Source organism: Myotis daubentonii, chromosome 1 (assembly GCF_963259705.1).
Source record: "Myotis daubentonii chromosome 1, mMyoDau2.1, whole genome shotgun sequence".
NCBI classification, from domain to species: Eukaryota; Metazoa; Chordata; class Mammalia; order Chiroptera; family Vespertilionidae; genus Myotis; species Myotis daubentonii.
Window position 1 is genome coordinate 164414376 of NC_081840.1, and position 27010 is coordinate 164441385.

Here is a 27010-nt window from a genome sequence, read left to right on the forward strand (position 1 = left end):
CAGCTGGAAAACTCTGACCTGACTCACTGAAAAGGGCATAAGAATAACTCCCTAAAAGGCAGTACTAACTCTCCAAACTGTTGCATGCCCTCACCTTCTCCACTTACGATCTCAGGTATGATGAAAAACAACCAGACCGTGAGAAAACTGCTGTTTTATCATCGGTTCTCCAAATGTGAGGTGTCCCAGTTGAAATAAAGGCCCAAAATAACAGAATGTGTGCAGCACCATACCAGACAGCCTCTTCAGTTCCTGTGGGGGCGAAGCATACTGTATTGCTGGAGTTCAGAAATGCTGGTGTTCACTACCCCAGCCCAAGTTCAAGGCCGCTTTGGATTCAGAGTCCTGAAAAGTGCTGCTTTTATTCTTTTTGATAATCAACCCAACTGCTGGGCGTTCAAACCCTTCCATCTATCAGCATTCAAATCATGGGAAAGAGTAGAGTATTATCCATTTTTTAAAAATTGTTCTTAGTGCTCACAGACTGGTATACGTTGTTTCTCTTTAATAAGCAGAGAAAGTGACAATAAATCCAGTTGGATGTTGATATAAACTGTGAGATTTCTGGCCTCAGAAGTGTAGTAGAAGAGCAATGAACAAGGTCGCAATGGAAGAAAAGTATTTCTGGAATTCAAGCGTTGTCATGAATATGTTTGTCTTTATTACTCTGAGTTTAAAGAGTATTACAATAAATTACATAGTTTACAACAAATCTTTTGTGACAATCTTATAATGTATCTTTTTTTCTATATTTTAGCTCAAGCAGGAAAAAATAAGCAAAATAAAGTTCCTTCTTAAAAATTCAGGACTAGACCAAGAAATCAAACAAAAAATGACAAATCAAACAAACAGATGCAACCTGTAAGTATAGGATGGTTTTCTGGTTAATTGCATTTAAAGCTACTATTGAGAAGCACCCTTTCCTCCCATCGCCTGTATTTATTCTATGCTTCATCTGAGCCTCATCTTAACAACATGTGCACTTGGTATTTTTAAAGCAGCATAAAAATCATTGTATCCTGTCTGTCATTTAAAGAGAAAGCTTTTGTTAGTGTATATAATAGAAGTATGAGCAGGCCTTTTACACAGACTGCTTGGGTCATTGTTGGTATGCGTGCATGAAATGAAATCTGAGAGGACTTACCTTAAGAAGACTGTGGCAAATAAAACCAGACAGGGTGCAGGATGCTACAGACCAGGGCATTTTAAATTATAACAGTGGTATAGTTATAATTAGTTATTTTTAAAAAGGGGTCTTTAATTGAAGGCAATACTATGTTATTGTGGGGGGCGGGAAATAAACCATGATTATCCCAGACACGGTAGGGCAGTTTCCTTAGCATGTATGAAGTAAGGATCACCTGGGTTGCGTGTGAACAACTTGCCAGAGTCATCCCTGGAGATTCTCAATCAGATCTGAGGGGTGGTCTGAAATATGCATGTTCAACAAGCATCTCCAGGAGGTGATATGACTGGGCAAATGGGAGAAGTCCCCATGCTTCTGCTGCAGCCCAGTGTAGCATTCCTAAGAAGCCTTCTTTATGCTGAACTGCATTCTAAAAATACCAGAATTCACAGGAAAAAATAGGGTTAGGGAAGGCCACCCAAACCTGTGCAATGTTGTAACCAGAGCACTAAAAAAATAAATAAATAAAAAGTAAAAATACAACCTAACAAAGCAAACAAACCAAAAGCTACACCGGTCAATAAATATTACAGTCAATACAGGATTCTACCATTTAAAAAAAGTGAAAGCCAGCTTAATGAAAGGGAGGGTAAGGAGGATAACACTGTCAAATCACAGAGACCAGGACAGAAACTGCTTGGGAGAGCCAAGCAGTATGTACTTTCAGGACAGAGTGTGTGGCCTAATGGGCCCTGGAGGAAGCCAGGAGGTGAGGGGCCCCATCACAGCGCTGTGTTGTTCTGTGGCTCGCTGCCTCTCACTGCCGTAATGTAACCTACACTCAGTGTTTGTTACTTACTGGAAATTATGGTGAAATCGCTTATGCCCAAAGCAAATTCCACATTATGCTGACATCGTTCCCAAACTATTTAACAATAACTTTTGAGGTAATGTGTGTAATGGATACTCATGTTTTAGAAGTAAAGGATTTACCGTAGACTAGGTATGCTCATGGCTGCAAAAAAATGGAAGTTAAATGAGCCTTTCAATGGGGATATTTAAATAAGAATAAAGAGATTTGAAATAGTGGTACATCCCTGAGGCTGCTGTTGGCACAACTGCTACTGCCCACACGGGAAACTGGTTGTCACCCACCTTAACATACGAATTGCACACAGCCCCACTTCTTCAGCTCTTCATGCTTCTATTCAAGGCCTAGGAGAGCACCACACACTAGCTGCAGGGGAGGCTGGGAAATCAAATATCTGACATATCTGTTAGTTTCTATAATGTGCATGTGTGTGCATGTCGATGGTGGTGGGGTGTCCTAATCATAGAAAGAGCATTCAGATGCTGAAAGGGAAAAGGAAAATCCATATCCTTTAAAGATATTAAAAACTGGAAGAATTGAAATTTTATCGGGTAACTTATAAATTAAATTATGATATAACCATATATCCATAGGGTGGGATTCAGATACTAGGATTTAAGATCTGTTTTTCATAGATAATTTAATGTTTTCAAAATTCTCATCTGTTTCCTATTACTAGATTCTTCCTTACTTTACTATATTTTACTATATAGTTACATCCCAGGAGCCAGACTGGAAATCCAACTAAACTGGAGAACATTCACCTGGAATCACCAACTGAGGTCCAGCTGAGGAGGAGACTTATGTTAAGGAAGGACAGAAAACACCTGGAGACCAGTGGGAAGGGCGAGGCCTGCAGAGGAGCTGACCCAGCTCCCAGGGCCGCAGTTCAGCAGGCCGAGAGTGAGGAGCTCCCGGCTAGGGAGGGTCTGTTCCCTCAGAAGATAGAGGCCCAGAGCCCAGGCTGAGCTCCACAGCCCGGAGCACCAGAGCCGAGGCCCATGGCCCATGTAACATCCAGCTGTGAAAGGCGCCAAGGCTGCTGGCCACGGTGGAGTCTGGAGCCGCAAATGGAAGCTGGTTGGAGAGAAAGCTGCAGTTGCTGTGTTGTTTGTTTGTTTGTTTGTTAGTTTGTTTGTTTGTTTTGAACCCAGAGCATAGGAATTTTCATCTGCTACTCACTTGAGGCTTTGGTACTCAAGGTGCCTAAGGAGAGGCTGGGGTGGGAAGTGTTGCAGGAAGACAGGGAAAAGCAGCAGCCAGGAATATTTGGTCCTAGGCACCCTAATAAAACGGCCATTTTTCCTGAGAGGAGCTAGCAGCCCCCAGTAGCCACAGGGCAGGAAAAGAAAAAACTACCCCTATGTGATATATAGCCTGTCCCACCCTCAGGTGCCCTGCATGCCATACCCCGGGTTTTGACCTTTACAGAGGTAACAAAAGCAGAGGCCACGCCCATGGGTTAGAACAGTCTCAGGAGCCCTCAGTGACTGGATTGGGAGAGGGGCTGCCCCACAATCCTGGGAACCAGCTTCCCCTGCCCGGGAGAGCTGATAAAAACGCCAGGTTTCCATCCGACTCCACTGGTCTCCATACAAGGATCTCTGCCCAGCTGAGTGCAGATGAATATTTTGGGCCATTTGCAGAGCAGTAGCTCTGGGATGGGGAAACACACCCACTGCATTCCCTGAAAGCTAAGCAGTGCCTCCCCCACCTAAAGCCATTCCACAAACAGCCTTTTTTAAAATACATATATTTTTATTGATTTCAGAGAGAAAAGGAGAGAGGGAGAGAGAAACAGCAATGATGAGAGAGAATCATTGGTTGGCTGCCTCCTGCAGGCCCCACACTGGGGATTGAGTCCACAACCCAGGCATGTGCCCTGACCGGGAACTGAACTGTGACCTCCTCCTTCATAGGTCAACACTCAACCACAAACAGCCTTTTGAGTGATTGAGATTGACAGCTGGCTAGCAGGCAAAGGTGGGCAGGGACTGTGCCCAGGGAATCAGGGGAAGTTTGCAGGGGAAGTTTCCTGCTAAGAAACCTACTTTAGAGTGCAGATCGACACCCCCCCTCCCCCCGACCATGCACACACACACACACCCTGCTTGCAGCCAAGGCCTATGGAGACAGACATAAGCAATGGATTGGTGGATCATTGGAGCTTCAAGCAGATTGCTGAAATCCAAAGGAAGATAGTCCTGACAGTGATTAGGACCTAAGTACCATACAAGAAGCCCAGAATTGGCAGACAGAACAAAAGAGCAGGATCCAAAGGGATCCCCCATGGGGCACTAAACTCTGCTGAAACAAACTCCATTTTACTTTTCTTCCCCCTTTTTTCTTCCCTCTTTTATTTTCTTTTCATTTTTTATTTCTTCTCTTTCTTTTTTTCCATTTTTAAATTTATCTTCTATATCTATCTGCTTTATTGATTTGTTATTATTCTAGTCTCTGTTGTTTTGTTCATATACCTACTTTTCCTCTTCAATTATTTTTTTTCTCCTGCGTTCTCATCTTTTTTTCCTTTTTTATTTTAGGTCTATCTGCTTTCTCCTCTATTTTCCTTTGCAAATATTTTTTCTTTTCATTTTTTCTTCCTCCTTTATTTTAAATCATTTACCTTCCCCTACTCCACTAAGTCTTTATTCTTATTTTCTTTATTTCAGCTGTGCATCTACATATTCCGTCCCCACCCTCCATTTTTTGTTGCTTTTTTGTTTGTACTTTTATTTGTTTTTTTCCTCCTCATATTTTCTTTCTTTCTTTCTTTTCTATCATTCTTGCTCTCTTTTATCTTTTCTAATTCTCTCTTCTCTGGTGGTTGCTTTTGTCGGTGCTGTAGTGGTCTTATGTATGTTCTTGTTTTGTTTCTTTTGTTTAATGTCTTATTGTGTTGTATTTTGCTCTGTTTGTTCAGCATCTCCACAAAAGCTCACATGACGTGGTTGCAGGGCAACCAGCCTGAGAGGATACTCCATCCTTGAACAGACAATAACATTCAAGACTGAACTATAACAGGAGAAACCCAAATAACCCAGCTCAGAAGATTTAAGAAACTGCATCAGTGGGTCTCAGAAAACACCTTGTACATAAGATCAACCCACAAAATCTGGGAGGCATAGCAATTTGATCTAATGCATAGAAACAAAAACAAAAGGAGGAAAAAATGGGAGACAAAGAAACAACCCTCAAATGAAAGAAAAGGAGGAAATGCCAGAGAAGGAACTAAATGAAATGGACATAAGTAAACAATTTGTCAGATAAAGAATTCAGAGTAATAGTTATAAGGGTGCTCAAATATCAGTGAGAACTACAAGCAACTTAATGAGATGTATAATGGATTAATGAGAGCTACACCAAATATGCAAAGAGAAATTGAAATAATAAATAAGAATCAATTAGAAATGAGGAATGACATAGCTGAAATAAAGAATACCCTGGAAAGATTCAACAGTTGACTAGAAGAGCTGAGGACGGAATCAGCAGAATCAATGAATTGGAAGACAAGGTAGGAAAAAGACACCCATTCAAAGCAGCAAATGGGAAAAAAAATTAAAGCAGAAGAGTCTAGGAGCTTTGGGATAACATGAAACATAACAACATTCGCATTATGGGGGTACCAAAAGGAGCAGAATATGAGAAAGGAAACATTAAAGAAAAGAGAGAATCTTAAAGGCTGCAAGAGAGACAGAAAGTTACCTACAAGGGAGTTTCCATTAGACTGTCAGCTGACTTCTCAATGGAAACACTTTAGGCCAAAAGGAAATGGCATGAAATATACAAAGTAATGAAAACCAAGGTACTGAATCCAAGATTACTCTACCCAGCAAGGTAATTCAAAATTGAAGGTGAAATAAAGAGTTTTGAAAACAAGAAAAGGCTAAAAGAGTTTATTACCACCAAACAAGCACTGCAAAAAGGGACTGTTATAAGAAGAAGAAATAGAAAGAGAACACAAGCATAAAGAATAAGAATGGCAAAAAATAAGTACTTATCAATAATAACCTTAAATGTAAATGGCTTAAATGCTCCAATCAAAAAACATAAGGTAGCTGAATGGCTAAGAAAACATGATCCATATATATATGCTGTCTACAAGAGACACACCTCAGAACAAAGGACTCACACAGAATGAAAGTGAAGGGATGGAAAAAACTTTCCCAGGCAAATGGAAAGGAAAGAAAAACTGGGGTAGCAATAATACTCATATCTGAGAAAATAGACTTCGAAGTGAAGGCCATAATAAGAGATAAGAAGGGCCACTTAATAATACTAAAGGGATCAATACCAGAGAATATAATTCTGGCAAACATATATGCACCCAACATAGGAGCATTGAAATATATAGAAAAAACTTCTGGGAGATATCAAGGGAGAGAACAACAAAAATACATTCATAGTAGGGGATTTTAACACCCCATTGACATCACTGGGTAGATCTTCTACACAAAAAAATCAAGAAGGAAACAGCTATCCTAAATGACACACTAGATCAGTTGCAATTAACTGACATTTTCAGAGCATTTCACCCCAAAGCTACAGAATATACATTCTTCTTAAGTGCACACAGGACATTTTCAAAGACATACCTCATGTTAGGACATAAACTAAATATCTACAAATTCAGGAAGTTTGAAATCATATCAAGCATTTCCTCAGATCACAATGACATGAAATTAAAATTCAACTATAATAAAAACACTCAAAAACATTCAAACACATGGAGGATAAATAGTAAATTAATAAAAAATGAATGGGTTACCAACGAAATCAAAAAAGAAATAAAAAACATCCTGGAAACAAATTAAAATAAACACACAACAACCAAAAATCTATGGGACACAGAGAAAGCAGTCTTGAGTGGGAAGATCATAGCATTATAGGCCTACCTCAAAAAAAAAAAACAAGAAAAAATTTCAATAAGCTATCTAATCCTACAACTTAAAGAATTAGAAAGAGCAACAAAAAAAGCCCAGAGTAATAGAAGGAAGGACATAATAAAGATCAGAGTGGAAATAAATGATGCAGAGACTAAAACAACAATACAAAAGGTCAATAAAACCAAGAGCTGGTTCTTTGAAAAGATAAACAAGATTGATGAACCTTTAGCCTGACTCATCAAAAAACAAAGAAAGAGGACCCAAATAAACAAAATCATAAATGAAAGAGGTTAAGTAACAACTGACCCCACAGAAATAAAAGGACCATAAGAAATACTACAAACAACTATATTCCAACAAATTGGACAACCTGGACGAAATGGACATATTTCTAGAAAAATACAATCTTCCAAAACTCAATCAGGAAGAATCAGAAAACCTGAATAGGTTGATAACTACTGATGAAATTAAAGCAGAAAAACAAAAACAACAACAACAACAAAAACAAAAACACCAAAAAACCTCATAGCAAACAAAAGCCCTGGTTCAGATAGCTTCACAGGGAAGTTTTAGCAAACATTTAAAGAAGAACTAACACCTACACTCCTCAAACTATTCCAAATAATTCAAGAGGAAGGAACACTTCCACGCTCTTTTTATGAGGCCAGCATTGTCCTAATCCCAAAACCAGAAAAAGACACTACAAAGAAAGAGAATTACAGACCAATAACCCTGATGAACATAGATGCTAAAATCTTCAACAAAATATTAGCCAACTGGATCCAGCAAACATTAAAAAGATCAATCACCATGACCAAGTGGGATTTATTCCAGGGATGCAAGGCTGGTACAATATTTGCAAATCAATAAATGTAATACATCACATAAACAGATTGCAAAATAAAAATAACATGATCGTATTAGTTGATGCAGAAAAATCATTAGAGAAAATCCAACTCCCTTTTTTGATAAAAACTCTCAGCAAAGTGGAAATAAAGAGATAATACCTCAACATAATAAAGGCCATATATGACAAACCTACAGCCAACATCATACTCAATGGGGAAAAACTAAAACCATTTCCCCGAAGAATAGGAATAAGACAGGGATGTCCACTTTCACCACTCCTTTTCAACATAGTACTGGAAGTCCTAGCCATAGTGATCAGACAAGAAGAAAAAATAAAAGGCATCCAATTTGGAAAGGAGGAAGCAAAACTGTCATTATTTACAGATGACATGGCATTGTACATAGAAAACCCTAAAGACTCCATCAAAAAATTACTAGATTTAGCCAGGCTGGTGTAACTCAGTGGTTGAGCACTAACCTATGAACCAGGAGGTCACAGTTCAATTCCTGGTCAGGGCACATGCCTGGGTTGTGGGCTTGATACCCAGTAGGGGGTGTGCTGGAGACAGATGATTGATCATTCTCTCTCATCATTGATGTTTCTATCTGTCTCTCCCTCTCCCTTCCTCTCTGAAATCAATCAAAATATTTTTTAAAAAAAAAAACTACTAGAGTTAATAAATGAATTCGGCAGGATTCAAAATTAACACCTAGAAATCTGTAGCATTTTTATACATCAATAATGAACTCTCATAAAGAGAAACTAAAAAAATCCCATTTACCATTGCAACAAAAAAAGTAAGATATTTAGGAATAAACTTAACAAATGAGGTAAAAGACCTGTACTCGGAAAACTACAGCATGCTGAAAAAAGATATAGAGGAAGATATCAGTAAGTGGAAGAATATACTGAGTTCATGGATTGGTAGAATTAACATCATTAAAATGTCCATACTACCCAAAGCAATCTACATATTCAATACAATCTCTGTTAAAATACCAATGGCATAATTCACAGATCAAAAATAAATACTCCAAAAATGTATATGGAACCAAAAAAGACCTTGAGTAGCTGCAGCAATCTTGAGAAAAAAGAACAAAGTTGAAGGGATCAAAATACCAGATACCAAGTAATACTACAAAGCTACTGTGCTCAAAACAGCCTGGTGACAGCACAAGAACAGGCATACAGATTAGTGGAACAGAACAGAGACCCCAGAAATTGACTCAAGCCATTATGCTCAATTAATATTTGACAAAGGAGGCAAGAGCATGCAATGGAGTAAAGACAGTCTTTTAGTAAATGGTGTTGGAAAAATTAGACAGGTACATACAAAAAAAAGAAACTAAACCACCAACATACACAATACACAAAAATAAACTCAAAATTGGTAAAAGACTTAAATGCAAGTAAGGAAACCATAAAAATCTTAGAAGAAACTATAGGCAGCAAAATCTCAAACATCATTTATAGAAAAATGTTTACTAATACATCTCCTAGGGCAAAGGAAACTAAGGAGAAAATAAATGGAACTACATCAAAATAATAAGCTTCTGCACAGCAAAAGAAAGCAGCAACAAAATGAAAAGAGAACCCACTGCATGGAAAAATATATTTGCCAATGATACATCTGATAAGGGATCAATTTTCAAAACATATAAGGAACTCATACAACTTAACAAAAGGAAGATAAACAATCCATTTAAGAAATGGGCAAAGGGCCGAAACCGGTTTGGCTCTGTGGATAGAGCGTCAGCCTGCGGACTGAAAGGTCCCAGTTTCGATTCCGGTCAAGGGCATGTACCTGGGTTGCGGGCACATCCCCAGTAGGAGATGTGCAGGAGGCAGCTGATCGATGTTTCTCTCTTAACGATGTTTCTGGCTCTCTATCTCTCTCCCTTCCTCTCTGTAAAAAAAAAAAAAAAATCAATAAAATATATTTAAAAAAAAATGGGCAAAGGACCTAAAAAGACATTTCTCCCAAGTGGACATACAAAAGGCTGAGACATATGAAAAAACTAGCGTCCCTTCACAATCCAGGATCCCTCAGGGGATGTAGGAGAGCCATTTTCGGCCTGATCCCTGCAAGCCAGGCTGAGGGACCCCACTGGTCCACCAATCTGTGCACTAGGCTTCTGGTATGCATATAAGATCTTTGGTTAAACTTTTCCTGCCCTCCCCCCTTCATTCTGAGATTCATCAGTCTGTTCCACATTTCCATGCCTGTGCATTGAGCATCTGCCTCGTGGTGGTCAGTGCACGTCATAGTTACAGGTCCAACAGCTGAACAGTTGCTTAGGCTTTTATATATATAGATGTTCAAAGTCACTAATCATCTGAGACATGCAAATTAAAACAACAATGAGGTGTCACTTCACGCCTCCCAGAATGGCTATCATCAACAAATCAACCAATGACAAGTGCTAGAGAGGATGTGGAAAAAAAGGGAATCCTAGTACACTGCTGGTGGGAATGCAGACTGGTGCAGCCACTGTGGAAAACTGTGTGGAGTTTCCTCAGAAAGTTAAAAATGGAACTCCCATTTGACCCAAAGATCCCACTCCTAGGAATATAGCCTAAGAAACCAGAAATAACAATCAGAAAGGATATATGCACCCCTATGTTCATAGCAGAGCAATTTACAATAGCTAAGATTTGGAAATAGCCCAAATGCCCATTAGCGGGTAAGTGGATAAAAAAGCTGTGGTACATTTACACCATGGAATACTATGCAGCTATAAAAAAGAAAGAACTCTTACCATTTGCAACAGCATGGATGAATCTGGAGAGTATTATGCTAAGTGAAATAAGCCAGTCAGAGAAAGATAATTAACACATGAGCTCACTCAAATGTGGAATCTAATGAACAAAATAAACTGATGAACAAAATAGATCCAGAGAAATAGAAGCATGGAAAAGACTGTAGAATCTCAGAGGGAAGGTGAAGGTGGGTAGGTGGGTCAGAAAAGATTTACCAAAGAACTTGTATGCATATATACATAACCCATGGACACAGATAATAGAGTGGTGAAGGCCTGGGAGGGGTGGGTGCAGTATAGAGGGGGTCAATGGGGAAAACAAAACAACAACAAAAAAAGGAGACATCTGTAATACTTTCAGCAATAAAGATAAATAAAATAAAATAAAATATAAAATAAAATAAATAAAATAAAATGAATGAAACTATATGCCTCTTTAAAAAAAGAATATGTATATAAAATCTGTTTTTCTTTCTGGTTTTTGCAATTATAGGTAATCTTTATTTTCCTTTTTATAATTTTCTATATTTTTCAAATACTCCTTCATAATAAAAATATAATAAATAAATTGGTTTGTTTCTTAAGTCAAGTTCCTTTGAGCTCTCAACAGATAGTACACAACAGAGAATAAGTTATAGCACAAAGCTGGGAAAAAATAATCAGATAAACATAATTCTGTCAGAATTGTTTTATAAAATGGCAGATTAAATAAATTAATGCAAAATAAAATGTTACATGTTTCTTTCATTGCATGTATATTATAAACAATCATTCAGACTGATTCTTGATAAATTCACCTCTTTTCTACTGCTCTCATGGCTAAAAACACTTTACAGCCCAGTTATTTAAATTTGGAGTTGCCAGCTATTCAAAGGTTGCAACAAGTACTTTCAATCTGTTCCTGGGAAACTATCTGAGGCTTAGGGCAAAGGCTTAGCTGAGATTTTAAAGACCTGGTTGGAAATTACCTAGTTCCTACTTCCATAATAACTACCATAAGAACAAGTATCATTCAAACACTTTTGTGTTAGACACTGTACTAGACATTTTATATATGTTGCTTGTTAATCATAATCCAATAAGTAAGGTGTGATCTCTCCATTTGGCTGAGGGATAAATTTGAAGAGATATTGAACTTGTTCAAAGTCTCACCCCCATTAAGTTGTTGAGTCCCAATGCAAACCCGTGTTGGCTTGGGGTTCAGCAGGGCCAAGCCAGCCTGAGACTTCAAATGAAAGTCAAGCCAGGTCAAGAATCAAATGTAGAAGGGACCAAGTAAACATGCCAAGCTCTATAGTCGGGGTAGACGGTGACTGCAGAGCCAAGACTTCAACACTGCGTGTAGACAGGAAAGCAAAACAGGCCAGCAACAGGCAACAAGACTCTCCTGGCCATTGCAAGGACACCCAAGAGCGCTTGCCACTGTCCCTGCAGGCTGGCGTAGAGGTGGTGTGAAGCACGTAGGGAGGTCAGGTCAGCCAACGGCCAGACACAGGGCAGAAAGCTGATCACAGTCTCTAGCAAAGTGGATATTTTTTGCAGTCCAGTTGCAGTCTGTGAAGGAATTTAATCTGCTAGTGACGATCCAGGGACCTAAGCGGAGTTATCGAAAGATGAACGCACCCTGAAGCCTAATGCCTGGGTATGAACCCCTGCTTGACCACAGATTAACTGTGTGGTCGTGGGTAGGTTTCTTATGCTCAGTTTTCTTGTCTGTAAAAAGCAAGGCTAATACCTCAGAGAGTCACTGTGAAGATTTAATGATTTAATGTGCATGCATAGCTAAAGCACTTGCAATTGTGCCCAGCACAAACTTAGTCGCCTGTACTACTTGTTTTTAAGCATGGCCTTTTCAGTCTAATAGAGACCAGCCACAGAGGGAATTAGTGAGAGAGGATATACTCTAAAGCTCATGAGGTCACCAAGGGGCTAACTTCCCTCCAAGTTCTCTCAACACCAGGTGTGGGCACAACAGACTATTTTAGGATCCCGCTTTCCGATGCCCTGCCAGCCATGCTCCCACGGGTTCAGGGACTTGACAGGATAAAGACCACAGGTGGCAGACCTTTAGAACTCTCCACTGGGTAGTCCAGAGATTGACAGATTCTCCAAGCAATAGACCAGTCATCGCGACTTTGATTTAAGGCAGGATTCTAGAACACATTATTAAAGTAATTGCTGGCAATCAGATATAAAGATATGTGAGTATTAGGGGCCAGCCTACATCCATTACCATTCATTCCCTACAGACTAACAATTTATTTCTTTGATTGAGTCTCTAGACCTTCAATTTAGTAAAGAAATATGATAACTGACTTAGAATATTTGAAACGCCGCTGCGTGTGTCTGTAAAGATTATGTTTGTTCAATATGGCCCTATCATCCAAGGAATCAAAGCTACTGAAAAACAGATCTCAGTTCCCTAAGAAAGAACTTTGAAATAGTCTGAACCAGACCACCGATGGTTAAACTTAACCCTTTGGTAATCTTTTGTTTGGTTCCCAAATAGCCAATTTGGACAGTTCTCCAAAGTGGCCAAGAAACTTTCACGTTAAAATCCAGATTTCTGTCCTCCTGAGAAATCCAAGGACATGCAGCATGGCCTGCATTGCCTTGGAGTAAAAAGATGCCGCCCCTGAATGAAAGCCTCTTCCTGCGGGTGGGTATGTTCATTCCAGTCCGCCACTGTCCCCACCTGACCCATGTCACTAGCTTAGAGCACCTGCCTGGAAGGCATTTGAGTTAAGGTCTGAGATAATCTCAATAAATCCCTTCCGTCATTAAGATTCTGATTCTCTAATTCTCTGAGTCCAAAATTCACTCAACAATCTTTGTTGTTGTTCTTGCTTTTAGTTATGAGGTTAACGAGCTCTGTGTCCTTTTCAATAAGAATCCAGCACCGTTCTCTGATTTGTACATATGTGCGATTTGGTAGCTCTTTGGCTGGCAGCTGCAATGCTTCTCTCTCTCAAATTTCAAAGCAGCGTTAAGAATAAGGACAGGAAATTCAAGTGCTTCAACAAGAACTTTTTGATGCTCTCCGGTGACTGATAAATACGTGTTGGGGTGTAAATTACTACAGCAGCTACCTATTTTTAAATGACCTCTGTCACTTTCCTTCACTACGTGTTCTAATTAAATATTTTCATTTTGCTGACATTCAACTACATTAAGAGTTTATTGATTTATTTTCTTGAGAAAATGAAAATAATAAAAAGCATAGTTTAATTAATTCGTTAAGGTAGATCATGCTATTATCATAAATGAGAAAAAAATAGAATTGTTTTTCTTTCAATTCTATATTGTTTAAAATATAATGTGACAAAAATAAAAAAACCTAGGCAGGGTTTGTGGGTACCAGGTAAAGAAAATAAAGCTGTTTTTGCAAAAGCTAAAACTGTTGGCTAACCCTTGGATGCAGGGGCATGTGGGAGGTTATGTTTCTAAATATAATGTAAATTAATCCTCTTGGTCATTAGGTATCAAGCTGTCTTACTCTCCTGCTAAACCCCAAAACAAGAAAATCCTCAGGGAAATTCTTAGTAGAAGTGTGGTATTACTTAGCTTTTGTAAAAGTGACTGCTAAATATTATTAAATAAAATGCTCATTTTTTAAAAATTAATATGCATTCTGAAAATATTCAATAAAATATGACTTTATGGAAAACGAAGGTACCTGATGTTTTAAAAAGTGAAAAATCCACTTCTACAATGTTTGCTTGCTTTAAATTTTCCAGAATCACCTAGTATTTCTTAAAAAATGAATTTGACTTCTACTGAAAACTTTTAGAAAACAAATATAGTCTGAGAGATTTATAGGATTCCCTAATTGAGAAAGAGAATATGGTACTTAAAGACCTCTAAAACATCTGTTTCTGAAATATTTCCAGCTCCATTTTATTTATTTATTTCATTATTATTATTCCCCTTGTTTACTTTTTTATTGAATTTATTTGGGTTACATTGGTTAATAAAACTATATGGGTTGCAGGTGTACAATTCTGTAATACACCATCTAGATATTGTATTGGATGTTCACCACCCCAAGTCAAGTGCCCTTCCATCACCCCTTTACCCTTTTTTACTGATCCCCACCCCATATTCCCTTTAGTAATCACCATACTGTTGTCTGTGTCTATGACATTTTGGTGGGGTTTTTTGTTTGTTTGCTTGTTTGTTTTTTGCTTAATTCTTTCACCTTTTCCCCCAGTCCCACAGATCTCTGACAGTTGTCAATCTGTTCCTTGTATCTATGAGACTGTTCCAATTTTGTTTATTAGATTCCACATATAAGTAAAATCCTTTTATATTTATCTTTCTCTGACTGGCTTATTTCTTTTTTATTAATATATTTTATTGATTTTTTACAGAGAGGAAGGGAGAGCGATAGAGAGTGAGAAACATGGATGAGAGAGAAACATCGATCAGCTGCTTCCTGCACACCCCCTACCGGGGATGTGCCCACAACCAAGGTACATGCCCTTGACCGAATCGAACCTGGGACCCTTCAGTCCACAGGCCGACACTCTATCCACCGAGCCAAACCGGCCAGGGCTCTGACTGGCTTATTTCACTTAGCATAATGCCTTCCAGGTCCATCCATGCTGTTGCAAAAGGTAAGATTTCTTTCTTTTTTACAAAATGAGTAGTATTCCATTGTGTAAATGTACCACAGCTATTTATATCCATCATCTATGGATGGTCAATTGGGCTGCTTCCAAATCTTGGCTATTATAAATAGTGCTGCAACAAATATAGGGGGATATATATTCTTTCTAATTACTGTTTCAGGTTTCTTCGGATATATTCCCAGAAGTGGAATTGCTGAGTCCATAAGGTAGTTTCATTTTTAATTTTTTGAGGTTAACTCCTTACAGCTTTCCACAGTGGCTGCACCAATCTTCATTCCCACCAACTGTCCATGAGGGTTAGCTTTTTTCTGAATCCTCCCATCCTCATCAACACCTGTTTGTTGATTTGTTGACAATGGGCCTGCTATTTTGATTACTATGGCCTTGTAATATGGTTTGATATCAGGTAGTGTGATTCCTCCAACTTCGTTTTTCTTTCTTAAGACTGCTATAGCTATTTGGGGTGTTTTGTGGTTCCACAGAAATGTTTGGAATATTGGTTCTAGTTCTGTGAAATATGCCATTGCTATCTTGATAGGAATTGTGTTGCATTTGTAGATTGCTCTGAGTAGTATGAAACTTTCAGTAATGTTACTTCTTCCTACCCATGAACACTTAATTGTATCTTCTTTGATTTCTTTCTTCAGTGTCTTATGATTTTCTGAATACAGATCTTTTACATCCTTGGTTAAATTTACTCCTAGGTATTTTATTTTTTTATGCAATTGTAAATGTGATTGTTTTCTTAGTTTCTCTTTCTATAGTTCATTATTGGTGTGTAAAAATGCAACTGATTTCTGGATATTTATTTTATATCCTGCTGTTTTACTGAATTCATTTATCAGCTCTAGTAGCTTTTTGTTTGTTTGTTTTGTTAATCCTCACCAAGGATATTTTCCCCCATTGATTTTTAGAAAGAATGGGGAGAGACAGAGAGCAAGAAACAGCAATGTAAGATAGACACATTGATTGGTTGCCTCCCGCACGTGCCTCAACCAGGGCCAGGGATGGAGCCTGCAACGAGGTATGTTCCCTTGACAGGAACCAAACCTGGACCCTTTAGTCCTGAGGCCAGTGCTTTATCCACTGAGCCAAACTGGCTAGGGCAGTGCTAGTAGCTTTTTGGTGGAACCTTTAGGGTTCTGTATATACAGTATTATGTCATCTGAAAATAATGACAGTTTTACTTCTTCCTTTCCAAATTGGATGCCTTTTATTTCTTCTTTTTGTCTGATTGCTGTGGCTAGACCTTCCAGTACTATGTTGAGTAAAAGTGGCGAAGGCAGACATACATCCCTGTCTTATTCTCAGCCTTAGGGGAAATGCTTGTAGTTTTTGCCCATTGAGTATGATGTTGGCCATTGGTCTGCCATAAATGGCCTTTATTACATTGAGGTGTGTTCCCTCTATTCCCATTTTGCTGAGTGTTTTTTTATCATAAGTGGGTGCTGGATTTTATCAAATGTTTTTTCTGCATTTATTGGCACGGTCGTGTGGTTTTTATGCTTCATTTTGTTTATGTAGTATATTATGTTTGTGGATTTTTGGATATTGTACCAACCTTGAATGCTCAGAATAAGTCCCACTTGATCATGGTGCATGATCTTTTTAATGTGTTGCTGAATCCAGTTTGCTAATATTTTGTTGATGATTTTAGCATCTGTGTTCATCAGACTATTAGCCTATAATTCTTTTTCTTTGAAGTGTCTGTATCTGGTTTTGGAATTAGGATAACGCTGGCCTTGTAAAATGAGTTTCTGTGGGGGCGGGGGGTCTTCCCTTTTCTTGAAATTTTTGGAATAGTTTGAGAAGGATAGGTGTTAAGTTCTTCTTTGAAGTTTGGTAAAACTCACCTGTGAAGCCATCTGGTCCAGGACTTTTGTTGTTATTGTTGCTGAGATTTTTGATTACTGCTTCAATTTCACTAGCTATAATATGTCTGTCCAGATTCTCTGATTATTCCTGATTCAGTTTTGGAGGATTGTATGTTTCTAGGAATTTATCCATTTCATCCAGATTGTCCAATTTGTTGGCATATAGTTGTTGGTAATATTTTCTTACAATCCTTTGTATTTCTTTGGTGTCGGTTGTGACTTCTCCTCTTTCATTTCTGATTTTATTTACGTGGGTCCTCTCTTCTTTTCTTGATGAGTCTGGTCAAAGGTTTGTCGATCTTGTCTATCTTTTCAAACAACCTGCAGCTGGAGCAGAGTGCTTTAAAGGAGCAGGCACTGTTTTAGAGCCTTTGCCTTCACTACTAACTTTAATCACCCAGTAATCCTGCAGTAGAGACATTGCTATCTCCATTCACAAGTGAGGAAATTGAGGCTCAACACAGTTAAATAACTTGTTGGAGGCCAAAGAGCTGAGAGAATTGGCTTTGCATGTATGTCCTGATTCTGAAACCTGCGTTTCTTAGGCTATACAGACCCTCTCCCCTTGGCAGAAGCAAAATGGCCTTCACAACAGAGGCTGTATTTTTAAAATACGTAAGGAAATAACAGTGAGCAGGACGTTAAGTGAAAAGCTATAAACTTTTGGCAGACAGTTTTCAGATTGAGAGATAAAGCATCTTAAAGGTAGGCATGCTAAAAATGTAACAAGACGGGCGCGACCGCTTAACCTGAAGCAGCTAAATGGCGCAGCACTGCCAGGCATCTCTGAGGTCCAAAACAAGCCCCTTTGATGGAACTGAAATTCCCTAATTCGTGAAGCTCAACTGCTAATACAGAATTTTTTCAAGTTGCTTATTGCTTCTTTAACTTCAGTCCAACTAATCCATGAACTTTTTTTCATAGAGGTATCTATCTACGGGTACATCACATACCAGAGCACTTGGCAGGGTGGGCGCATTAAAAGTTACATATTGCCCTAGCCAGTTTGGCTCAGTGGATAGAGTGTAGGCCCTCGACTGAAAGGTCCTGGGTTCGATTCTAGCCAAGGGCATGCACCTTGGTTGCAAATTCCCTGGCCCTGGTCGGGGTGCATGCAGGAGGCAACCAATCAATGTGTCTCTCGCACATCCATGTTTCTCCCTTCTACTCTCTCTAAAAGATCAATGAAAAAATATCCTCAGGTGAGGATTAACCAAAAACAAACAAACAAACAAAAAAGTTACATGTGAGCTCATATGTGGAATCTAATGAACAAAATAAACTGATGAACAAAATAGATCCAGAGACATAGGAGCATGGAACAGACTGACAAATTTCAGAGGGAAGGCAGGGGTTGGGGGGTGGGAGGATGGGGGAGGAGTGGTTAACCGGGGAATTTATATGCATATGTTGGCACAGACAATAAAGTGGTGAAGGCCTGGGAGGGGTGGGTGCAGGGTGGAAGGAATCAATGGGAGAAAAAAAACCACAAACAAAGGGGACATCTGTAATACTTGCAACAATAAAGGAAAAAAAGTTACATGTGAGGCAAGAGTGATTGACGGCATTAATGAATGAGTGAATGAATGAAATTCTATAAAACCAAATGATGGGGATAGCTACAAGAATAACACACATAATAAAAGGTTTACTTATGCAGAACACTCTATGCTTAAAGGATCTGTGTAACATTTGCCGGTGGAGAGGAATTCTGGTTAATAATTAGTTCATTTGTATTGAACGTGTCCTCTGTACCAGGTGCTGTGCTAAGTATTTCACATGGATTTGCTCAGTTATTCCTCATAAATACCATGGAGACAGGGTACATCAAGGTTGAGAGCATAAACTGTGGAGCCAGACTGCATGGATCCAGCTCTACACTTAATAGTAGTGCCAACGTGAGCAAGATAATCTGTCCACGCTCAGCTTTCTAATCTGTAAAATGGGATAAAAATAGTTCCTAACCCACAGGATACAAAGTGCTTAGATCAATGCCTAGAATAGAGTATGTGAAAAAGTGTTTGCTGTTATGGCTCAGATCTGAAGCCATCCTGCCTGGATTCTAATCCCCTTTAACTCTCACTAACCAGACGATCATAAACAAGTTAAATAATCTCTCAGATATGCGGTTTTGTCATCTGCAAGCAAAGATGGCCATAGTACATCCTGGCATGATTTAGATCATATAAATTAATACACAATGCTTAGAGGAGTGCCTGGCAGGCAAAAACACTCAGTAAATGCTGACTCTTGTAATCCTCATTTTATAGATGATTAAAACTGATTTTCTCGCATGCCATGGGAGTGTGTTCCCGGACTCAAACCCAGACAGACTGACTCCAGTGTCCTAATTCAATTTAGATAGTCTGAAAATAAATGTTCACATTTTAAAGAAATTCTACCTAGCAATAATACCTTAGATTATGTCCTGATTATTCTGGATATATCATTGGATGAGACCTCTATGTTGGATTGTTAAGTGGCCATTTTACTCATACCTCTTTAAAATAGTGATATCCGAGTCCTGAGAGCAACATCATAAAATGTCCAGGAATACATCCATTTTCTATAGCAGTAACACTTGGCACGGGCCCTCTCAGAGAACCTTAAATGTTTGTCTCTTCGTCCTCACTGCTTGTGTCCAAATTCCAACTACCTCCAATTTCTTTCTGTCTTCTGAGTTCCGAGTTTCTTCTGTCTTCTATCTAAAAAACAACAGGCTTATCCACTGTCAACTATCCTGCATTGGAAAGAGCATGGGTTTTGTAGTTAGACAAACGTTGAAGAATTAACATAACAGAGTTTGTGCATATGAAAACAATGTTCTTAATTTCCCCCTCTAAGTCCTTTCAGCTTTTTTTCAATTTGAGCCTGGAGGTTTATTGCTCTGGGGGAGGAAAGAACCTAGAACAAAGACACTATTGATGAGCTTTTATTCTCAGAGCTGACTTTCTTGACCCCTTTAAGAGAGAGAGGGGACTTGCAAGCCAGACTGTCAGGAGAAAGAATGATGTGTGAATCACAAAGCACCACCTCCAGCACCGAGCTGGTGCACCAGATCACAGGACCCAGGGTGTGACATCCAGGGGGTGGAAAGCCCACCCCAACAGCCAGGTGAAGAGAGGTAAGAGGAAATAGATGAGACATGTGTGTCTTGTTCTCCTATCTCAGAAGCAAAGAGGAGAGTGTATTCGACTTAAGGAAATGCCTGAAACATAAAGATTTTTGTCCTACTTCCTATGGCAGGCATGGTGGCAACAGAGTAAAAGTGTAGCACAACATGATGGGAAGAAGAAGGGTCTCTGCTGAGTTCTCCTAAGATAGATGTTCCCACCTGACCCCAAGGCAGCACATACTAGAAGTCAGCTAATAGTAAAATTTGGCTCATAATCAGAAGTCAGTGTTCCAGGAATTGAATGAATATCACAAAGATCTTAAGGCCAATAACCAAAGAAAGCTACTTGGCCCTAACCCTGATTTTTTTTTCTTTAATTCTTTATTGTTTGAAGTATTACGTATGTCTCCTTTTTCCCCCATTGACCTCTCCTCGGCCACTCCCACCCCCAGTACATGCCCTCAGCCCCCTAGTGCCTGTGTCCATTGGTTGGGCTTATATGCATGCATACAAGCCCTTAGGTTGATCTCTAACCCACCCACCCACCCTTCCTACCTTCCCTCTGAGGTTTGACGGTCTGTTTGATGCTTCTCTGTCTCTGGATCTATTTTTGTTCATTAGTTTATGTTGTTCATTATGTTCCAGAAATGGGTGAGAACATTTATCTTCCCCGCCTGGCTTACTTCTCTTAGCACAATGCTCACCCTAAATTTATAGAAAACAGACAACCACCTCAGTCTTTCAGGCTAAGGGGCCAGCAGTAGTCATAGATAGACAAGAGGCATTTCCAATGGAACCAGAGGACAGTACACAGCATTGAAAACAAGTCTTAGGGCTGTCTCCCTTCACCCCAGGCTCTCCCTCCCCAATACACCTGGAATATGGTTGGAGAGCAGCAGGTTTAGAAGAAGGAAACCAAAATACCAAAATTTAAACCAAAATCCACTAGGTTGCCTACAGACTTAAACTGTTGTATTAGACTAAAATTATTGGATTAGAATAAATGGCTCCACCTTCCTACTCAGGAGATGAACTACTTAAAAGAAAGAGCAAATAAGTGAGAAAGAACATAACTGCATTTTCTTTCTACATAGCTGTATGTAAAGTGTGATCTCCCTATACTGATAGGTTTTCTTTTTGATCAGCAGTCAATAGTTTCCAGAAACTGTATTAGCACAAAAATTAGCCCTACAGAAAGGAATTAACACTCATTATTGGAGCCCATAGATGTCATCTGACATAAATGTTGAACACACGGAGACTCAGAAGTAACACTAACAAACATACACTAATTGCTAATTACAGTAGTCCCCACCTATCCGCAGGGGATATGTTCCAAGACCCTGTGCATGCCTGAAACTGTGAATAGTTCTGATTCTGAATCCACTCTTGCACCTCTGCTGGAAATGTGGCGGCAGCTGCTTCATCAGCCGATGCAGCCTGGCCAGTACTTTTTTCTATTCTTCAGTCCAAACCTATTCTTGAATATGTGTGACCATCCCTTACTTGCAGGAAATGGCCTGGTGTCCCTTATGTCAGGAGATCCCATGCTGAAGTCTTCTTATAGGCTCACCGTTTTCTGGCACATGTTGCTGTCCAATGGAGCTCATTTTCTGCTCATTTCTTTCATCCACAAATTTAATGACTTTTCCATCTTAACTAAGCACTTACCACACACTGTGGCCCTGACTTTTGCAGTTTGAGGTGCGACAGCACAACTAGCATGAGTTTCCTATTCCTTCCTCCCAGTTTCACGAGGAGAAGATTCATTCTTGCGATGGAGCTTAGCAACCTCAGCATACAATTTCATTTCTTTCCATCTGAAATTGAGAACTTCCATGCTTTCACTTAATGGAAGCATTTTATGGCTTCTCCTTGGCATATCCAAATTATCAGCATCACTGCTCTTGTGCATGTGGGCCATTATTAAGGAAAATAAGGGTTATGTGTACACAAGCACTACAATACTGCTACCGTCAATCTGATCTGATAACCTAGACCCCAAGGCCGTGACTAATGGACACGGAGTGTGTACAGCGTGGAGATGCTGGACAGAGGGATGATTCCTGTCCCGGGAGAGGCGGAGCATGACGGTGCTAGATTTCAGCACACTGCTCGGGACGATTTAACACGTAGGAATTGTTTTTTTCTGGAATTTCCCACTTCATATTTTCAGATGACAGTAACTGAAACCATGGAGAGTGAAACCGGGGATAAAGAGGGGAACTACGGTAGTGTACTTGCAATAAAAGTGCTAATGACGATCATATGAATGGCAGTTTCACTTGATGTTCCTCATAAAGCAGCAGAAATGCTAATTTTATTAAAATTCAAGCCTTAAATGCATGTCTGTGTAGTATTCTGTATGGAGAAATGGGATGAGTACTGCATACCCCAAAACCACGTTGGTCTGGCCGAGAAGCACTGGGGCCATGGTTTGAATTGTGCCCTGAACCAGCTGCCCTTTTCTTGGCACATCATTGTCACTTGAAAGATCAACTGACGGTCCTGATTGGAATTACATAGATTTGGGAACTGGGCAGATATTTCTCAAAAATGAACAATGTAATCCTGTTACTTTAAGAAAAACAACTAATAGTATTTGTTGCCAATGACTAAACTTGAACTTTCAACAAAACTAAAAGTTTGAAAACCTCGTACTGCGGTTGACTGAAAGGCTTTTCCTATCATCAGAAATTTAATATCTGTGGTGATATTATTGAATGTGATTTCATCATAGTGTCTAATAGAATGTGTTAACATTTGGAAAATATGTATAACTCAGTGAACCAAGCTTTTCCAAATAACCAAACCTGGTTAAAAGACTCAGTCATGTGGCAAGACTACCAAAAGGACCCAAATGCCGCAGTGCACACAAAGTTCACTGAAATGGCTTCAGATTCCACATTACCACTAACCATTAAGAAACTTCCACTTGAAAATAAAATAAAATCGGGGGAGGGGGGAAGAAATTACCACTTGCCTAGTTGTGATATAACATCAAAAAATGATTACTCACCCATCTGGTGTGTGGCTCAGTGATTAAGCATTGACCTAGGAACCAGGAGGTCACAGTTTGACCCCCGGTCAGGGCACATGCCCAGGTTGTGGGCTCAGTCCCCAGTAGGAGGCGTGCAGGAGTCAGCCAATCAACGATTCTCTCTCCCCTTCCTCTCTCAAATCAATAAAAATATTTTTTAAATGATTACTCATAATGACCTTTATAAAGCTATCAAAATATCCTTTTTAAAACTACTTATCTGTTCATACTTCAACCAAAATAACATATTGCAACAGATTGAATTCAGAAGCAGATATGAAAATCCAGTTGTCTTGTACTAAGCACAAGGAATTTCAAAAATGTAAAACAATGACACTCTTCTTACTGCTGATAAAAATGAACATCTTCAGTAAAAATGATATTTACATTAACTTGTAACTGGTTTATTAGTTTAGAATTTTAAATGAATTAATTTTTTTCAGTTTCTCAGTTTTAATTTCTTAAATGGTAATTACTAATACATATAAGCCATATAAACAAAAACTCTTGGGGAAACATCAATAAAACTTAAAAGCATAAAGTAGTGCTGAGGCCAAAAAGTTTGAAACTGCTAACCTAAATGTCAACACACATTCAGATATTTAAACATAACCAAGTAACATATTCACTCCTGGTGCATCAATTGGCCACATTGTGAAATCTGCACCATCTCTTCACAGTTTTTAGATGGTGTTCCTCTCATGCTAAGATCTCTCCATCCTTTTGCTGTGATCCTTCTCTAAAGACATAATTACAGCTGTTAGACACTTCAAAACAAAAATGTCAACTCAATCTCCTCTACCAGGCAAAATCAGAATTAGAAATAAATTCGGGAGGTAGAATGAGGAAAAAGAAGAGGGAATTCAGATGCACAAGTCAAAATGGTTGGTCTCTCAAATTACGTGCTTCATATAAATACTCCTTAAAGTTATATATGGATACAAATAAAACCTGCAATCTAATATACTGGGTTTTTTGTCTACATTAGGGAGAAAAGTATAAAGCAAGAAGCCCTTCCCCTCCACAGCCTGCCCCTGCTCTCTGAGGACACAGGCCGCCCAGAAAGGTTGGATCCCATGGGACTTGGCAAGTTCCCAAGGTTCACTCTCAGGCCCGCCCAAGTGTCAGAGGGCGGCCTTCTGTGCTGCAGAGCTAATGAATGTCACACCTAATGCTGCAGCAGGCAGAACTCAGGAATTAAGCGGCAATAATTATTCGGGGGTGTTTCCTGGCCTTCTTTCAAAACGGACGACTTGGAAAACCAGCCTTTTACTGCAGGCCAAAATACATTTCTAAAGTAACCCTTTCATACCTTTGCCGGACACATACACTTTGCTCTCTTAGGTAAATGGATGTACATACCACAAGTGCGATTTCAAAAGGATCCAGGCCAAAATAAGGCAAATTCACCTGAAATACTCCAATAATTGAAGCAGTGGGAAATTTTTCTGGGGTTTTGTTTGCCTAAGGAAGTAGGATAGGGAGATCATTCCAAAGACCCCAAGAATGGCTTATTCTCTGATGGATGGATGTATACTGAAATTGTAAGATGCTATCATTTCTACCCAGATCAGCAATGAAAGGAATTTTTTTGTTTGTTTGTTTGTTTGTAAGGGGAGATATAAAATATAAAGTGAGAGACAAAAAGAAGCTTCAAGCCCAGCCGGTGTGGCTCAGTGGTTGAACATTGACCTATGAACCAGGAGATTATGGTTTGATTCCCAGTCAGGGCACATGCCCAGGCTGTGGGCCTGATCCCCAGTGTGGGGCATGCAGGAGACAGCCAATCAATTATTCTCTCTCATCATTGATGTTTCCATCTCTGTCTCCATCTCCCTTCCTCTCTGAAATCAATTAAAAAAATTTTTTTTTAAGAAGCTTCAAAATGCCCCCCCACGCTGGCCTAGAAAGCAGCACTCTCACTGTTTATGAGTCATTAGCAGCGGTTCTCAACCTGTGGGTCGCGACCCCTTTGGCGGTCGAACGACCCTTTCACAGGGGTCACCTAAGAACATCCTGCATATCAGATATTTACATTACGATTCATAACAGTAGCAACATTACAGTTATGAAGTAGCAATGAAAATAATTTTATGGTTGGGTCACAACCTGAGGAACTGTATTTAAAGGGCCAGAAGGTTGAGAACCACTGCATTAAGGCCAAATATCTTAAACAAAATACGTTTCCACTCCCTTTCCTTTTCCTTGAGTTATACAACTACTTAACTGCACTTCTTGATAGGGCGTGGGGGCTGCCTCAAACAGCAAAATTGTTCAGTCATGTGATCCAATTCCGTCATCATGGGAGCTCTAAGCTCCAAATTGACTGCGGCATTACATCTATTATTAAAGAGGGTTTTTCTAAAAGCAGACTCTTTTATTAGAACCTTTATTACCAGAAGTTAACATCAAATAAGGAAGCATTCTGGATCATGGGGAGAAAGCATAATTAAATACTAACTTAATTTATGGTAAAAACATACCAGCTGGTTAGGAAGACCATGCAAGAATGTATACAAGGCATATAGAAGAATAAGTAAAACAAGCAAGAGAAAAAAAGTGTAACTCCAAGTATTTACAACTCATATATATATGAGTTTAAAAAAAATTATATATATATATATATATATATATATATATATATATATATATATATATATTTTAAACTATGCTTAGGAAAAAACAAACAAAAAGGAATTACTGGCTTTGCAGACGCTGCCGCCTAGAAGCCGCCCATGACCAGCCATGGTGAACCCCACTGTGTTCTTCGACATCGCCGTCAAAGGCAAGCCCCTGGGCTGCGTCTCCTTCGGGCTGTTTGCAGACGAAGTTCCAAAGACAGCAGAAAACGTCCGTGCTCTGAGCACTGGGGAGAAAGGATTTGGTTATAAAGGTTCCTGCTTTCACAAAATTATTCCAGGATTTTTGTGCCAGGGTGGTCACTTCATACACCATAATGGCACAGGCGGCAAGTCCATCTATGGGCAGAAATTTGAGGATGAGAACTTCGTCCTGAAACATACAGGTCCTGGTATCTTGTCCTGGCCAATGCTGGACCCAACACAATCGTTCCCAGTTTTCCATCGTCACTGCCAAGACTGAGTGGATGAATGGCAAGCATGTGGTCTTCAGGCGGGTGAGCCCCTGACCCACACGGAGCCAACAAGACCCTCCCCTGAAAATTCTAGGACTGAGAGAGTTGGCAACCTCTTTGGGCTGCCTGGATTACAAAATACAATATTAGAAACTATCAACATGTCCCTTGGGGAAGAAGAGAAAGAATATGAGAAGGTGAAAATAAAGCCATTGCCAAAGGGAGAGAGAGACTCCTGACAGGCTCAATTTCCTGACCTCTTGGTCCTGCCAGGATATTGCAGCAGCCATGGAGCGCTTTGGGCTCAGGAATAGCAAGATCAGCAAGAAGATCACCATTGCTGACTGTGGGCAACGCTAATAAATATGACTTGTGTTTTATCTTAACCCCCAAACCATTCCTTCTGTAGCTCAGGAGAGCATCCCTTCACCCCGATTTGCTTGGAATGTTCTATAATCTTTGTGCTCTTGACAGTTTATTGGGTTCCATAATTTCCCTACCCCTTCCCAGTCTAGCTGGATTGCAGAGTTAAGTTTATGATTATGAAATAAAAACTAAACAGTTGTCTGTCAAAAAAAAAAAAAAAGAGGAATTACTATATACAGAAAGTGCTAAAACCCAGAACGGTGAACATTTGTATTTTCTTAATCTTTTCTCTGTTTTCCAAGTTTTGGTCATTGTGTAGGTACTATTTTCAAATTTAATAGAAGTAAATGCAATAAGTACGAAACTACTTTGGAATAAGTAGTTGAAGAGCGGTTGAG

At 39.4% G+C, this 27010-nt stretch overlaps 1 pseudogene; it reads left to right on the top strand.

Moving 5' to 3' along the window:
- The first annotated feature begins 25897 nt into the window (after positions 1–25897).
- Positions 25898–26809, top strand: LOC132227028 (peptidyl-prolyl cis-trans isomerase A-like; annotated as a pseudogene).
- Positions 26810–27010: the final 201 nt, after the last annotated feature.